The following is a 19,075-nucleotide window of genomic DNA, read 5'->3' on the forward strand; positions in this document are numbered from 1 at the left end:
GAAACCCTAAATATGGGTAATGGTATATCACAGAAGGAGGAGGAAGAGGCAACATCAGGCCTAGAAGGGGTACAGGAGGATGTGGGAAGTGAGAAGGAAAAGGAAAGGGTCAAATCCAATTGAGAACGCACTGAGACGTGCACAGTAGAAGTCAAAACGAGGGTAAAAATTACCCCCTCTGACCCAGCTGATATTACCCCCTCTGACCCAGCTGATACTGACGGTCCTAGGCCCCCTCCCTATTCTCCTGATTGGAGGGGAGGTACGGCGCCCTACGAGACCTGCGAGAGGGACTTGCAAGACCCAGACCCCTACCAGCCTTCTATGGAGGGGCCGAGGGCCGGGGAAGTAACCTCCTCGGAGACCTCCTCTGGAAAGGAAGGGCCACCAAAGAGCCCTGGAAAGGAAAGGCCACCCAAGAGCCCAGACTCTCGGCCACAGGATTCGCTTCCCCAAGCGTATCCAGTCAATCTGGCACCAGGAGCTAACAGGCCCTTGGAATGGTATCCATGGGAAGCTAAGGATCTTAAAGACCTCTGCAAGGCGGTGGCGGAGGATGGCCCAAACTTTCCGTGGGCCCAGACCCTATTACAAGACATTGCCTATCACCCGTGTGTCCCTAAGGACTGGATGGATGTGGCCAAAGCCGTTCTTACTAGTTCTCAGTTTATTAAATGGCAGGCTTTCTTTAAGGAGGAATGCAGAGTGCGTGCAGAGAGTAACCGGCAGGCTCAACCAATGATACCTATTACTAAGCTGCTGGTCTGGGAAGGGATGAATGCAGACCAAGGCATAGCCTGCGCGGGATTGAGAGAGAGTTCCCTGAGCAGATGGGTGGTGGCCTCACAGGATGTGGGAATGCAACATCACCAGTCCCAATCACTAGCTTTAGCTTTACAAGCTCAGGCGTTTACAATGACTGAGGCTATTACTCAGGCGCTGGCAGCCCAGGGCCAAGAAACCCCAAGACTATCGGGAAGAGGGACTTGTTTTAAATGCAGGCAGGAGGGGCGCTTTAAGAGGGACTGTTTACAACAATCCCCCGCCAACCGGCCTGAGGGCAAACCGCCCCCTACATCCTGCCCCAGGGGCATGGAGGGATACAAGTTTGATTTAGAGGGGAAGTCTTTAAACTTGGGGAGGGGCATCCTCTAGCCCCTTTAACTCAAGGAGGAACCCCCTCTGCTGTGAGGCCCAGGCAGCCTCATGGCAGGGCAGCCCAGGTCCATTGGACCATCCCCCTGGTGGACAGACTCCGCCCTAAAATGAGTATTCTCATAGGCAAAAAGAGGTTTCACTGCTTAATTGACACTGGGGCAGACCAAACCATACTCAGGGAGGAGGAAGTGCGCTTGGACTGGAAGCTTGCATCTGGGCCCCCGATATTGGAGGTAGGGGGCAACTCCCAGAACAAAGAAACGGTTGCCCTTATGACATGGACTAGCCCAGACGGAGAACAGGGAAAGATACGTCCTTTAGTGGCAAAGAACCTCACTGCCAATTTACTAGGGCAAGATATGCTAAGACAAATGGATGCCGTGGTCACTACAGACCATCGAGCATCCTATGATGATATCCTGGATGGGGAAGAAACACAAAGGCTTAAACAGGATCTAGGGAGTTAAGGAAGGGGATTTTTTAACTTTCATAATTACAGAGAAAAACATAGGGGACCCGCTCAGGTGCACCCCCAATCCTAAAGGCCACTGCCCCCCGGGCACCTCCCATTAGGTGGAAGCCGGGAAGCCCAATCTGGGTGGAGCAGTGGCCATTGACCAAACCTAAACTTGAAGCCCTCCACCTTCTGGTGGAGGAACAGATAAGCCTCGGGCATATCTGCCCTTCTATAAGTCCTTGGAACACACCCCTATTTGTTATTCAAAAAGCCTCTGGGGCTTGGCGGATGCTCCAAGACCTACGGAAGGTAAATGAAAGGATGGAGCTAGTAGGAACGCCCCTAAGAGGCATGCCCTGGACTCCTGCTATATCTTCAGAATATACCTTGGTTGTGATTGATATTAAAGATTGTTTATTCTCTATCCCTCTGCATCCAGATGACTGCGAGAAGTTTGCTTTCTCTATACCTTCTCTTTATTTTTCCCAGCCTGATCGGAGGTTTGAATGGAGAGTGCTGCCACAGGGTATGGCCAATAGCCCGGCCTTCTGCCAACAATACTTGGCTACACTTTTAGGGCCTGTGCTGGGTTCAGATACCTCCCTTGCCTATGCCTACATGGATGATATAATTCTGGGGCACCGAGACCCAAGCTGCCTGGAGGGCCTTCTGGCCCAGGTTCTGGACATATTAAAAAAGGGGGTTTTTACCATAGCCCTTAATAAAATTCAAAAGGTAGCTCCTTTTAAGGTGCTCGGGACCCACCTTACCTTGACTCAGGCCAGCCCCCTTAAGCCTTTGCTGGATATTCCAGCCTCTCTGACCTTAACCCAACTTCAGAGTCTTTTAGGGGAAATCAATTGGCTGTTGCCATGGGTTTCTGTCCCTACAATTACAATATAAGGAAATGTTGGCCATAATTATGGCCCTTCAGGACATTCAAAAACCCTTTAATTTGTATTCTGATAGCCTATAAAACAAAAAAGGGGGAGTTAGCCCCCATATACAGTTACAGATAGCGTTGATTTCAAAAGGGGCAAATGAATCCAGATTTCAGAAGCACTGGGGACAACTAAACCCTAAGCTCCAAGTGAAAGTCAGGTGGAAGGACCCCCTGACACAACAATGAAGAGGACCTGACCCCCTAGTTACTATGGGCAGGGGATTTGGATCCCTACCAGGAACCTAAGTTTTTACCCAATTCCTCTATACAGGAGGATGCCCAAGAATAAGCTAAAGACAAAAGCCAGAAAGACAATTATTAACCATCCCCAAGGGCAACCAGCCCTTGAGAAGCTCTCTTGTGTTCTCTAACAATTGCAGATGGCGATACTCCAGATGTTGGCTGTCCTGACTCTCCCGAGTCAGCGAGTGACCTGGGCAGTGATCAACGCTGGCAATGCAGAAATCGTCAGGAGCACCACAAGAGAAGCTGTCCCTTCGACCTGGTTGCCTGACCTTCATTTTTGATCACCACCCTATGGACTATTTAATATTTTTTTAGGAGTTAATTATTTTAAAGTTACCTGCTTTAATTGTTCTTGTACTAATTGCTTGTATAGCAGCATTGAACTCATACTTAATTGTTAAACAACCACCTTTTTTTATGCTTTCAGCTTAGATTTTGTCCAACCCCACGGGCAAATAGCTGGATTAGAACAGTCCCCACCTCTGGACTCTGAAGTGGCAAAGACTGCTATCCCATCCTTCACTAAGGTTAAAGGACTAGTACTGACATTTCCTGGCCTGGGAATGCTTTTGCTGATGGTTTTTCTATGCCTTCCTTGCATTATACGTGCACTGCAAAACTCTTATGAGCTTAGCCAGCCAGTTATTAAGCTCCAAATGAATGAATTCCCCCCCCCCAGAGGAATCGCAGCCAGAGACGGGTAAGAGGGGGTGTCAGTCTGACCAACCTAAGACAGGGCCTTCAGCTTCGCTCTGAAGAAGTTCCCGATGACGGGTAAGGCAGACAAGGCGATCCACCCAACCTAAGACAGGCGGGTTCGCTTCTTTAAGCAAAGATGGGGGGAGATGATGTTGGGAGCAATTGGGAGCTGACAGTAAAGCTCAAAGGTCATCTTGACTCCTGTGCTAGCTTAAAGGCACGTACAAGGAACTGGCTTACTTAAAAGACACCAGGTGCCCAGGAATTTATTGAACTGCTTCGGACATTTCTAACTGTGGTGGGACTGATGTTTATTACTGTGCTAGGTGGGTCTGTCATTAAAAAAAAAAAAAAAAAAAAAAAAAAGGGGGAATCTGTGGAGCACATGGGCAGCAAAGATTGCGCTGGGAGGGGATTGAGTGGGCAGAGCCTAATTTACTGAAGAGCACATGGCCAGCCAAGATGGCTCTGGGAGAGAGTAGAGTGGGCAGACCCCAATTGATCTCCTGATCTGTACCTAACCAGCCCATGAAGGCTCAGGTGAATGATAGGGTGTGACCTTGACAGTGATTGGTTCCTCTTCCTCCCTTACCATAACACCCACCCTCTTTGTCTTTAAAAAGGGGCTGCTCTCTGTTAATAAAGAGTTTTTCTACCTGCTGGATTTGGCTCCCCGCTGTGTCTGATTGTCTCCTGGGCTGAGGGAGGCTAGGGAACGGGCGAGTGCCGCACTTACCTTTCCTCAGACCCCGTCCGTCTTTTGTGGGACGGATGAAGACCCAACAAGCCATTCTTCCTCTGCCCTGCTGCACATAACCTCCCAGCAGCTGCCCGGTCCCCAGCACTCATGGCAGGCCAGCTCTGTGGGGTAACCTGAGGGTGTGCCTGCAATTCCTGGTGCGTGCTTCAAGGCAAGAGTGAGGCCTAGTGCACAGCAGAGCAGGCCCTCATTCACATCAAGGGCCTCAGGAGAGGCATGACCACCACTGGCTAGGCACTACTGCCCTCCCCACCCCCAGAGTTTACCTACAAGTCCCTGCCTTTTTTCTTGAAATTCTTCAACCACTGGTTGTTTCATTTCTCATTGTCTGTTTGGGTGGGATTTGAGACTCCTTCCTCTCCTCACCCAGCCACGAGGCCCCAGGGGCCAAACTGCACCTCACAGACACTCTCCAGAACCCAGCTGCATTTGGGGATGCTACTTCCTGAGCCATTGGCCTACTGCCTCCTTCCTCCCTTCACCAGCCTCTGCCAGGGCCTCCCGTACTCTCCCTACTACCCCCATCTCCAACCCCAGCTCGGCCTCCCTGGAGGCCTCCCCTCCTCTCCACACAGCTCCCAGTGCCAACCCCAGCAGGGCTACTGCTCTGGGGAAGACAACTGTGGGCCTGGCCCAGCAGAATCAAAGGTTCCACAATGTGCAGCAGGCTTAGAAATTGAGGCAGCATAGGTCACTGAGAAGTGTCTTTCACTTCACTTACACAAGTATGAGTTGTATTAATTTGGTATTCAATTTTGGATTTTGTTAACCTCTTATTAAGCCTTCGAAGAATAGCTGGTAGAAATATAGTTCCAAAATTCAGATTGTCTCTTGTTTAATTCTTTTGAGATTCAAAGATGTTTAAGTAGTTATAACCATCATGAACTCTCACTTCTATAGGAGAGTCTATTCAGAAAATAATTGCCTATGCATCTTTTATCAATTACTTACAAGACTTGAAACTTTTAAAGTTTCAAATATTACAGGAAGATCTTTGATTCATGTTGAATGGAAGTGATTAGGTTGAGCTGTTGCATACATTCTTGTGTGTTCTTTTGTGTTTGTGTGTGTGTATGTGTGTGAGTGTGCATCTGTGTGTAGGGGGGTATATGTGTATCATTGAAATCAAGGATAAGGATGTTGAGCACTGGTCTGTACTTGTTTCCTTTTTCTGAGATATACATTATGGTGTTTCGTTGTTGGTGCTATGCTCTGATTGCTTGCCTTTGCCTGATGTGCACATTCCAGCTCAATTTTCAATTAAAGGTTATTTTTTTTTGTAATTCAGCATAAAGGGCTCTGATAGTGTTTTCAGTCTGTCATCTAAGATCTTCTTTTCCTCTTCAAAAATTAACATTCAATATAAATTTTACCCCCTGACTGATTTTCCCTTTAATTTGCATTTTGAAATAAGGATTATATGTCCTTTAATCTCTATATTTATGAACAAAACTCATCTTGAATTCTCTGTTTAGTGTAATAACACCTGGACAGTTTTGTTAGCACCAAGACCTTAAAATTACTTTTTTTTAAATTTAATTTTATTTTATTTGTGAACATACTGTACAGAGGGGTTACAATTATATGGGCAGGATAATGCGTACATTTCTTACCAAGCATTGCACCCTCCTCCTTTGGTTTACCCTTTACATCCCTTCCCAGCCTCCCCCCTTCCCCCCAATCCCAATCCTTCTCCTTCTCCCTTCCCCCCCCCCCCCGCACGGATGTTGTAAAGCTCGTTTTGGACATGACAACTTGTACTTCTCATTGTTGCAACAGGTCCACCTGAATCCTTAAACAACTGTTTTTTCCCCATCTCCTCCACAAGTTAAACTGACATCAAATATAGTGAAAGCAAGGGTTATACTGTGGGGGAGGGACATACAAAGCAACAAAGAGATAATCTTATAAATGTGTTAGAAACACATGCATGAAAGAAAAAAAAAACGTTAAAATACATATCTAAGGGTTCATTTTCCTGACATCACATTATCTGACCTTTTCCGCTTGACTCATACATATACTAAATATTGCAAATAAGGGAAACCATGGGACCTATGTTTCTTTGGGCCTGGCTTACTTCACTTAATATAATTTTTTCCAAGTTTTTCCATTTCCTAACAAATGGGGAATTGTCATTCTTTCTGATGGAGGCATAGAATTCCATTGTGTATATATACCACATTTTCTTGATCCATTCATCTGCTGAGGGACATCTGGGTTGGATCCATATCTTAGCTATGATAAATAATGCTGCAATAAACATTGTTGTGCTGGTAGCTTTAGTGTGGTCTTGTTTGTAAACATTTGGGTAAATGCCCAAAAGTGGGATTGCTGGGTCATAAGGGAGATCTATGTGAAGTCTTTTGAGGAACCTCCATAATGCTTTCCAAAGTGGTTGAACAAGTTTACATTCCCACCAGCAATGAAGTAAGGTTCCTTTCTGTCCACATCCCCTCCAGCATCTGTTGTTGTTAGAGTTCTTGATTTTGGCCTTTCTAACTGGGGTGAGGTGATATCTCAATGTTGTTTTGATTTGCATTTCTTTTATGGCTAGGGATGTTGAACATTTCTTCATTTGTCTATTGGCCATCCTTCTTTCTTCTTCAGAGAAGTTTCTCTTTAAGTCTTTCGCCCACTTATTTATTGGGCAGTTGTTTCTTTGAGGATTTGTTGTTGGGTGGTTTAATTTTTTGAGTTCCTAGTATATTTTAGATATGAGTACTTTAGTAGTTTTAGTTTAAAATACCTCCTCCATGTTTACAGCATGGGGAGACAAACAATTCCTAGTAACAATGATAACAGTTTTATTCATTAAAATATCTGATAATTCATAAATTTTGATTATGTCTAGTGGCGAATGAATACATTTGCTCAATAGATTTGTTTGATAGACCCTTGCACAAAAATACCACTTATGGGGGCTGAGAAGGTGGATCAGTGGTAGACAGATTATCTTGAATTCACGAGACCCTAGGTTTTATTCCACAGCACCACCTAAGCAGAAACAGCTAGAAGAGGTACTTTGGCTCAAGTGGTAGAGTACTAGTTTTGAACTGAAGAGATAAAGGACAACGACATTTCACCATCATCAGCAAATTAAATAAATAAAACTCATACTCAAGTACATTAATTTCAAAGGTTGATTACCATTTTAGTTAGGGACAGGGTGCCAAGATACAGCAGAAATCTGTTGAAAAACTTTATGAAGGATTTCAACATCTAACAAATACTAAAACCAGAAAGTAAAACATTAGCTCTACCAACAACATATAGAATTGCTACTCAAAGAGAAACCAGTACTAAGAATGAAATACTTGTTATAACATTTCTTAGGAAATTATGGCTTTATATTAATTATATAAATTGACCTTCAAAATCTCCATTGGTGGGCCTGAGTCATAAGGGCACCTACAAAAACTGGAGTAGAGAATCAACCCGGATTTTTAAAATTGTTACTGTATTTTAAAAATTGTTATAGGGAACCTTACTTCATTGTTGGTGGGAATGTAAACTTGTTCAACCACTTTGGAAAGCAGTATGGAGGTTCCTCAAAAGACTTCACATAGATCTCTCCTATGACCCAGCAATCCCACTTTTGGGCATTTACCCAAATGTTTACAAACAAGACCACACTAAAGCTACCAACACAACTATGTTTATTGCAGCATTATTTACCATAACTAAGATATGGAACCAACCCAAATGCCCTTCAGTAGATGAATGGATCAAGAAAATGTGGTATATATACACAATGGAATTCTATGCCTCCATCAGAAAGAATGACATTGCCCCATTTGTTAGGAAATGGAAAAACTTGGAAAAAATTATATTAAGTGAAGTAAGCCAGGCCCAAAGAAACATAGGTCCCATGGTTTCCCTTATTTCCAATATCTAGTATATGTATGAGTCAAGGGGAAAAGGTGAGATAATGTGATGTTAGGGAAATAACCCTTAGATTTGTATTTTAATGTTTTTTTTTCCTTTCATGCATGTGTTTCTAACGCATTTATAAGATTATTTCTTTGTTGCTTTGTATGTCCCTTCTCCACAGTATAACCCCTGCTTTCACTATATTTGATGTCAGTATAACTTGGGGAGGAGACGGGAAAAACAAGTCGTTTAAGGATTAAGGTGGACCTGTTGCAACAATGAAAAGTACAAATTGCCATGTCAAAAATCAGCTTTACAAAGTCGTTGGGGGGGGAGGGCGAAGGCTTGGGGGGAGGGGGGACGCTGGGAAGGGAGGTGAAGGGTAAACAAAGGAGGAGGCTGCAATGCTTGGTAAGAAATGTATGCATTATCCTGACCATGTAATTGTAACCCCTCTGTACAGTATGTTCACAAATAAAATAAAATAAAATAAAAAGATAACAATTTTTTAAGTCAGGTAATGAGTTCATTTCTTGTTTGACAATCCCATCCCTCCTGTCCCTGTCTGCAGTGGTATAGCTCGTTGTGAATACAATATCTACAGTGTACAAGTACTGCATTTGTTTGCCTGTTCTTCTTGAATATCTCTGGCTCCCTCAATGCCATAAATGGATAAACTAGAACAGAAAAATCCCTCCTGTTTCCAATTCCTGGAATACATTTCAATATAAACATCAGTAGTTTTATGAGCGTTTCAGGCTTTGTACACACATCCCAAACACGTATACTTTCTACACCCAGTCATAACTACCACCTGATTCTAAGGTCCACACAGTAATTCTTTTCACTTTCCACACAGGAAGAACTGAGATTCAGAAAGATTATGTAAGTCACTGGAAATACTGGGCTGAACATAGTGGCTCACTCTTATACATTACCTACTCCAGAGAGTAAGATCTGAAGATCATAGTTTGAAACCAACCCAGTTTGGCATATCCATTACATGTTTATCTCCATTTAACCAGAAGAAAGTGAGAATTGTGTGTTTCACATGGTAGAGCTAGAATGCCACCAGACTTGAATGGGAAACCTAAAGAATATTGACAAAATGATGGGTTTTAAGAACTAATGCTGTCCCATACATAATCTCAGCCACCACACACACACACACACACACACACACACACACACCACAATCGCACTCCTTAAAACAGATGTTAGTACTGAAATCCAAATAGATTTTTTTTAATTTTATAAGTTTTATTTTTTGCTTTAGTGAGGTTTGACTTGATAGTTTCTACTGATGAGCCACAAATTAGAGCTTTGTTATAATTATATCCATATCTGTATTCAGAGGAACATTCTCCTAGTTAAGTCTTCCCACATTTTCAGCAATGATAAGTTTTCTCTTGTTGGTCCAGTTTCTTTTTGGGATCTCAGTCTCTTAGACTTTTCTGTCTTGCATTGTCTGTAAGTTAATTGATGCAGTAGAACTCAGCCATCCTAATAACCTGGACAGAACCTGTCGTGGGAAAAGTGTTCTAACCTCACCATTCAGTGGAGGTTGTTAGTATGCACCAATAATAACGTTCTCTTCAGAATTGGTAACTTGTTAGGTCCAGGAATTCAGGGAAAGCACTCACTGTGTGCTATTTCATGTTTGTTTGTTTGTTTTTTAATTTAATGGCAGCTTCCATCTATTGTCTACTTTAAGCATTGTGTGAAGAGAAGGATTGTCCCTAAGAGACAGAAGCACTTTATTAACTGTTGCTGTCAAAACATAGAAGGAGAGAAAGAAGTTCTGAAGGAAGCATAGAGCCTAGAAACTGATTTTGTAGTAACTCATACTGCCTTTTATCTTACCTTCAAAATAGAAAGTCAGAGACTGCAGTTACTTGTAAGCTCCATTTCTATTCCTGAGCAGGGGGCTCCCTTCCCCTTTGCCCTTCTGACAATTTACATCAGGGGCAGGTGGGAAGATGTAACAGGAACACTTAGAGTTTGGGTCTGGGATTAAAAACTCCTTTTTGTGATCATAAACATTGCACCACCTCCTGAATTGGATCTGAGGGGCAAAAGGAAATAAGGTTAGAAATTCAGAAACTTATAATTACTTCTAAGTTTGCTATCTAAACTCATCCATTTACACCCCTCAGAATCCTATTTCCCAACTGTGTAGACACCCTTACACTCTGTTCTCCTGGAGCATTTGAGTGTGGGGCATCATCTCCTTCTTATGTGTACTGATTTACAAATGGAGATTTTCTCCTAGGCTCAAAATGATTTCATTGATTGGGACATTGTGCAATATGCTAAACAGAGAGTTACCTAGAAGGAAGGTCCTAGAAGGCAAAACATCTACTAGGACAATGGAAACCCATGGTTTGGCATACTTAATGTTTTAACTTGTGCACTGAACTAACATGAGAAGATGACACACTAAGAAATCTGCCAATTATGCCAAATAAAGAGATATGATGAAGGTCAGAGGAAGGACATAAAGACATTGATTACATCTTGGTCATGACAAGACAACATCTTACCACACCTTTAAAATACTAATCCATACTCACCTACTTTTTTATTCACCCATGTCATTAGGTCTGAGTTGTATGTAGGAGTCCTCAGGGCCTTCACAACAGGAAGATCTCGGGGAGAGATTAACACTGGTCTGCCATTTTGAGCATAAAATAACCAGTTTGATGAAAGCTCTTAGTAATATCCTACAAATATGTGCATTTATCCTACTACACTTGGTAAGTATCCCCTCAATTAATTATCTTTGGTTTTGTCACTTGCTGACATAGCAGCTGTCTGGTAGCTCCATTGTGAATTCACTTTATGCTGTGAACGAGAAATGGAGGTGAGACTGACCAGAACACATTTGCATCTTTCTCAATGAGCAGTGAATGGCAGCGGAGTATTTAAGAATCTCCCCATGTTATCAGTTAGCTAGTACCATCTTGGATTCCAGCTCAAATCTCGATAAACAGATACAGAAGTTAGCATGTTGACAGAGAGGTAGATGAGAAAGTAGAAGGGTTTGGTGGGAAAGCCACAGGTTGATATGAAGCACAATTCAAAAGATGTGGAGATGAAGCGAGCTAACTGGAGGGAAATGGAGAGGCAGCTGAAACAGAAGAGCACCTAGAGAGAGAAGATAGAGCAAGTTTGATGCCACCTAGACATCAAAGTATTCTATCTGAGGTACAACAAACTGGTTGTGCAGAGCCACAGAGAGAAGTTGGAAGAACATCAGCAAGTGCTCTTGCCCATTTCTAGGGAGCTCCCAAATTGCCATTGTAAGAATTGGTAGCTTTTCAGAGCACTGCTGCTGAGCACATCTCAGATCCCTTGCTACCATTATAATTGACACTGGAGAAGAGCAGCAAAGGTTGTATGTGGTGATTGCAGCTCACTAAGTGGAGCCTGTTCTGTAGCATTGTGGAGTGTGGTCTCTCAGGATGCTTAGAGCAAAGATCCTATAGCTGATGTCAAAGAATGCAATCTACTTGGAGTAGACATTTATATATGGCACGTGCCTGAACACAAGCTGATAATGAGCTGCTAGAGGTAGTTTCCCTAAAGATCTAACAGCCAAAACTGGACAGGAAAACCCAGAGCTCTGCACCACATCAGGCCACCATGCCAATTGCTTCTACCATAGTACTGGCTACCCAGTTTACACACCCATGACCTTGTTACCCTGATTGGGCCCCACAATCCTTCACAACTTTTACTCTTTCACTTTGTCTATGCTTACTTGTTCCTGCTAAACAGTTCTGGATACCTGTGTTAGCTACCCCAACCCCTGCAAAGCTAACCAATTTCCTAACACTGGAACTCAGCAATTACAGTCACAATTAACCTTTACCTGGTATCCTAGTCTCTACTACTCTTTTCTGCTACCCATAATTCATAACACCATGGTTCCAGCCACCTGAACCCTGACACCCCTGTCTTCCCGGTCTCTGATACCCCATTCCCAAACAAAGTAAGGAAATAGTGGGCACAGAGAGTTGACTTGGATACTCCTCTTGCAGGCATATTTGGACAAGTTATTCCTCAAGTTTTTAACGCGAGGGACTAACTGGTGGTGGAAAGAAAACAGCTTACTCAAAGTTGACAAAAATCCAAGGACATGACATAACTTATTGCTAGGAAAAGAAGGCCCTGCAGTGACAGTTAATGAGAAAGAAAATTTTACAAATAGCATTGGGAACAATGCAAAAGGTTGAGCTTACTCTCTTCTACTAGTGGTCTGAATTATTTTATGACATATGATATGTAACTACATTGCATTTTAAAAATTATATGAAGATGCACATTTATGTGGTATTTATATTAATTGATGGACTAGTTGAATAGGATCACGTTAATGATATTCAATAGTGTATGCTCTATGATATGCCCATGGGTCTGCCTTTGGCAATATGAATTGAGCTCTCTAACAACAAATAGAATATCATTGTCAAATACTACAGGGAGATTATTCATGCTAGTACCAAAATGAAACCTGGAACAAGAAAACTGAATAAAGCTACAAGTTTGAAGGGAGGGGGTCACTGGTAAGGGCTACGATAAAAGAGAAATTCTTCACCATGGAATCTTGGAAGAATAGAATGTGTTTTATTGAATTACTAGCTTTTAAAACATTCTTAGAAAGCAAAACATTGTTTTTATTCTTGATATTTGGAACCTCTTTAATGAATAGTTTAACAAAAAATTCTCAATACGAATTTGAAAATTCAATGATGTGAATTATCAGATTAACATTATACTCAAAGTTGCCTTGAGAGGCAGGAAGGCTGCATTCCTTTTCTATTAAATTAATGGAATAAGCTTCCTTTTGAATGGTTGGACAATCCATGACACTTGTTCCAAACCAAAAAATATACTGTAGAGAAAAAAAAGAGTAGTTGCAGGAAGATGGCAGAGGAGAACCTGGAGGCTAAACAAGCTCTCACCTAGAAAGCAGTTTTAGTGTACCAGTGAATAGTCGTAGGTGGGAGAATTACACCAAGTGTGCCATCCCAGTACAGAGAGTTTTGCCAGAAAGGGAAAATCCAGGAAAGGAAACAGATCTGAGCAATTGTTGGTAGCTGTGGCCGTGGTGAGAGAAGCGGTAGCAGTGGCCGCTGCTGCCATAGCTACAACACAGAGAGTCCTGGACAAAAGTGCCAGACACAGCACGTGATCAGATTCTACCCAAAACCAGCAAGAATTGACAAGGAACAGGTATCTTTATCCTGCAGATCACAGACCAGAGACGACTCAAGAACCAATACACTGGCATGAGTAGAACCCTGACATAATAACACCTCATGGAGCAGAGGAGGCAAGGTCACCCCTCTCCCTCCTACTCTGCACTGTGCCACTATCTGAGATCTCCATCTTTGATACTGGCAAAGGCTCAGAATATAGCTCCAACCATGGCCTTGGAGGAAAACAAAAGAGTCATTTAGCAGGTCACAGGAACCTGACCTGACCTGCCAGGCTCAGCTCCACCCAGGAGAAAGGCACTCAGCCCAGGCAGTGAGAACTCTGCCCCCAGAGGAATGTCTTTCTTCACTGGGTAAACAGAGCCAGAGGGTTCCCCTCCCTATAGCAGCCTAGATAATCGATTGAAATTCAGTAAACATAAACCCTGAGAATTACTCCATGCTGGGCTCTGTGAGTGTCTCAGAAGGTAGCCCCTCAGGGAAAAGCTACTGTTTGCTGAAAGGCCTCAACTCTACCCAGAACCTAGGCTCATCACAGCATCTCCAAACAAGAGGAAACAGCCAACTCCCTCATTTGTAAGAAACAAAGCAGATCTCCCTCCCACTGAACTAGCCTGGGAGGAGGTTCACAAAATTCTGGGTAAAGCGGACCATTTTTCTGCCTGCCCAAACAAACTAACTTAAGAAACCAATCAAACCACAGGAAAACCAAATACCACAAGTAAACCAGAGACTCCACCAAGAGACTAGTTATAGACACAAGGGAGATACAGCATCTTCCCATTCAATGCCTCGCCCCCCCCACCAAAGAACCCTTTCTTTGTACCTTTTTATTAACTTGTAATTTTTAAAAAAATTGTTTTCTATTAATCTTTTTTTCCTCTTATAACTTTTATTTTAGGTGTATATGTATGTGCACTTTTGTATTTTTATTTTATCTCTACTGAACTATTGATCCTTTTCCTTTCTTTCTTTCTTTCTCATTCTTTTCACTTTTTCTTCTCTTCATTCTCTTTTGGGTGAATTAATTGCTGTTCTGCTCATCCTCAGATATACCCTTCATTGATTATTAGACCTTATTCCACATTGTTTACACACTTAATCCAGAAATTTATTACTTATTTCAAAAACTCTTAGGCTTAAATTCCTTAATAACCATATTATCTCATAATACCTATATAATATTATAATTATTTTTTATTTTTATTTTTATTATAAGTATTTTTAGTTCTTCATATCTCCTTTCTACTCCTCCTCTCCTCTCATCCTTTTCCCATTCTTTACTCAATATTACTTCTTTAAACTTGAATAATTTTTGTGTTACACTTTTTAAATTTAAACTTTGGTTTTTCCATTTTTTTCCTGCCTCTTTTATTATCTCTTCTCTTTCTCCTATCATTCTGTCCAATCCATTTTCCCCTTTGAGATTAAGACTTGGTTAATTTCACTCTCCGTTTACCTATCCACATCTCTCTAATCCTATTTTCCCCCCTTTTCTCCCTAAAACTAATCATTTCTGGTTTGCCAAATTCTACTTTGCTGTTCTTAGCCCATTAATACATTGTTGTTTTATGTTGAATAGATTGTATCTGTTGAAATAGATTGTATCTGTCGACTTTTTACTGTGCAACTACAGGACTTCGGTTGATGTTTGCCTTAAAATAGTGTTCTAGCGCAAAACTGGTGTTACTTTCATACCAAATAGAGGCATTCATGGAATCTATTAAAAGACAGCTGAAAGAAGTCAGGGAGACCCGAAAGGGAATGTTGAATGGAGTCCAACAGAAGGAATTAGAGTCCAAGGAAACCATAACCAATCAACTAAGTCTTGTGAGAATAAACATTGAACACGAAATTAAGGAAGTAAACTAATTCATACAAGATCTAAAACAAAGCTCCAACAAAGAATTTGAAGCCATCAAAGCTGAGCAATTAGAAGGAAAAGAAATTAAAAAAAAAAGTAGAAATTCTTGACAGTAGGTTAGACTATGCAGAAGTCTGAAACTCGGGGATTGAAGACAGCCTATATATTATAGAGGAAGAACATACAACTATCTAAGACAAATCCAAGAAATATGATAGATCTATTCAACATTTGGAAGACACAAACAGAAAGCCTAATCTGAGGATAATAGGTGTAGAGGAGCTCATGGAAACAGAAGGTCTAGGAAATTTGTTTCACAGGATCCTAGCAGAACACTTCATAAACATGCAAAAAGATAGGCCTATTCAGATACAAGAAGCTTTTAGAACCCCAAATAGACCAGACCATAACAAGACATCACAACTATACATTATAATATCCACAGGATCAATTCAGACCAAGGAAAAGATCCTCAAAGTTGTCAAGGAGAAAAGATCAATCACCTATAAGGGGAACCAATTAGAATCACCTCAGATTTCTCAGCAGAAACAATTAAAGCAAGAAGAGCCTGGAATGATGTAGGCCATGCCCTAAAGACAAACAACTATCAACCAAGAATACTGTACCCAGCTATAATCTCCTTCATAACTGAAGGACAAATAAAAATTTTCCATACCAAAGAAAAAGTGAAACAATATATCTCTACCAAACCAGCCCTACAAAAGTTACTTAAAGATGTCCTACACAGACAAAACCAATAGGAACATAATAAAGGCTAAGAAACTGAACCCAAATTGAGAATCCAAGATCCGTAGGAAGAACCCAGTTGGAGCAGCCCCCAAGAAGGTGCATAAAATGGCAGGAACTCCCAAATATCTCTCAGTACTATCTCCAAACATTAACAAACTTAACAATACACTTAAGCAACATAAACTGTCTAGTTGGATTTTTAAAAAAGATCAGGAGTCACAACTTGCTCATAAAAAGGAACACATGTTGAAAGTGAAAGGCTGGACAAAATCTAACAGGCTAACGGCCTCATAAAGAGGAAGGAGTTGCAATCCTAATATTAGATAAAATACATTTCAAATTAAAATTAGTGAGAAGAGATAAAGAAGGTTGCTATATAATAATTAAGGGATCTCTCCTTCAGGAGGATATTACAATTCTAAATATCTATTTCCCATAAGAGCACCAAAAATTATCCAAGAAACTTGACTTTTTCTCACATCTCCCATAGATCCAAAGATATTAATTGTTGGGGACTTTAAGACACACTCTCCCCATTAGATATATCAACTCGGCAAAAAAAAATTAACAGAGAAACTATGGATATAAAAAACTGCATAGATCACCTAGATTTAACAAGACATCTACCGAATATTTCACCCAGCAGCATCAGAATACACGTTTTCTCAACATCACAGGGAATTTTTCCCAAAATAGACCACATTTAGGTCACAAAGCAAACTTGTCCAAATACAAAAACATTGAAGTTATACCTTGCATTCTCTCAGACCACAAGGGAATAAAATTAGAACTGAACACCAAAAGCCACCAATGAAAGTCATGTAACACATGGAGGTTGAACAACACACTGTTGAATCACCAGTGGGTCATGGAAGAGATCATAAATGAAATTCAAATGTTTATAATATTCAACAAAAATGAACACTCAAATTACCAGCTCCTCTGGGACACAGCAAATGCAGTACTCAGAGGCAAGTTTATAGCTCTGAGTTCCTACATCAACAAATTGAAGTGATCTGAAACCAACAATTTAATGACACATCTGAGCCTCCTTGAAAAAGAGCAGCAGGATAAACCCCAATCCTGTAGATGGAAAGAAATAATTAAAATTAAATCAAAATTAAATGAATTAGAATCCAAAAAAAGCATAGAAAGAATCAACAAAACAGAGTTGGTTCTTTGAAAAATTAACAAATTGACAGACCCTTAACAAATCTTATTAGAAGAACAAGAGAACACACTCAAATAAATAAACTCAGAAATGAGAATGGAAACTGTAGAGAGCTGCGAGAGGCCGCACCTGGAAGATCGCGCCGGCTTCCGCCCTCTGACTTCCCGATGGCGAGTTCTCTCTGTGGTAAACAACTCCTTATATGGCTAAGGCAAAGAATCTGGCTTGTTTCCGCGCACCTGAACCTATTGGTGGTTCCCACGTGGCTTATCCAGGGTTGGCTACCCAGCGGGTACTTAAGGCTGTGGAGAATTCTCCCCGGGGTTGGGGTCAGAAGATTACTCAAAGGTCCTGAATAAACTGCAGAGAGAAGAGTTCGGTGTCGCATCTTCCTTGCTGGTCGAGGCGGTAGCAACATGTGGTGGCCCGTTAGGGGAGCTCAGCCATAACCCCAACGAGGACTCAGAACTATCTGCGGTCAGGGTGGTGCACCGGTAAGTTCCCAGGTAAAAGGGGAATCTGCGACAAGAACTGGGATAAGTCCCCATGTAAAAGGGGAATCCGTGACAAGAGCGAGGGGTAAGTTCCCAGGTAAAATGGGAATCCGCGACAAGAGCGGGGGGGGGGGTATTTTTGCTCTTCTTGGTAGATAAAGAGAGAGCAAGAACCCGGGCTAGTCAGTAGAGTAGCCAAAAGTGAAAGTAAAAGTTTGTTTACCAGCTTTAAATGTTTAAAACATGGGCGCTTCTTCTTCACACCCAATTTTTTTGGCTCTCAATGAGCTACTGCACTCAAAAAAGTTAAAAATAAAAAAGAGTACTTTAGAGAGATTTTTGGATGAATGTGACATCGTTGCCCCGTGGTTTCCTGTCTCTGGAAGCCTCATGGTGGCCTCTTGGGAGAAACTAGGGAGGGACCTAGGTTTTGCCTCTGAACAAGGAACACTTAAGAGCGGAGTGAGACCAATATGGAAACTGATAAGAGGCTGTCTCGAGGACCAGTGTTGCAGTGAGGCGGTAGAGAATGGTCAGGCCGCCCTAGAAATGCTGCAGGAAGAAAGATCGGAAAGGGCAGACAACGAAAAGGAGGAGAGCAGGGAGGGGTTATACCCCGATCTTGCTGAACTAGAGACCTCTGAGTCTACAGACTCAGAGGAACTACAATCACTCATAGAACAAATAGAAAAAACAAAGATAAGAAAGAGGAGGAAAGGGAAGGAGAGAGAGGACCCAGATAAAGACGAATTCACGCCCTCCGTGCACCGTGCCACACCTTCGGCCCCTCCGCTCTATGCGGAGGACCCCGGGAGTGGCAGCCCCGGCTGTTCTTTCAGCCCAGGCATGTGGAAAGCAGTCAGAACCGAGTTACATCTAGCCTGTCCAATATTTCAGGATCCACAGGGACAGCGGTATCATGAACCCTTAGATTTTAAGGTTATAAAATCTTTAGCTGAGTCTGTGCGGACATACGGAATCACAGCCTCCTTTACTGTAGCCCAGGTGGAGGCCCTAAACAGACATTGCATGACACCCGGTGATTGGAGTGGGCTCGCACGAGCTTGTTTGAGCCCAGGTCAGTATTTAGATTGGAAGGCCTTTTTGATTGAATTTGCTAGTGAAGAGGCTGCAGCCAATCAGGCTGCGGGAAACCCAGCTTGGGACAGAGATAGGCTGCTTGGACAGGGGAGATTCGCCAATCAGCAGATAGGCTACCCGGTTCAAGTTTATGAACAAATCAATAAAATTGGCATAAAGGCATGGAAGGCCTTACCAAATAAAGGCGAGGTGAGTGGCAATCTCACCAAAATCCTCCAGGGCTCTATGGAGCCGTTTTCAGACTTTGTTGCCCATATGGTCAAGGCTGCTGGCAGAATTTTTGGTGACCCAGACGCAGCCATGCCATTAATTAAACAGCTTGTTTACGAGCATTGCA

Source organism: Dipodomys merriami, unplaced genomic scaffold (genome assembly GCF_024711535.1).
Source record: "Dipodomys merriami isolate MVZ:Mamm:240054 unplaced genomic scaffold, mDipMer1.0.p SCAF_343, whole genome shotgun sequence".
NCBI lineage: Eukaryota > Metazoa > Chordata > Mammalia > Rodentia > Heteromyidae > Dipodomys > Dipodomys merriami.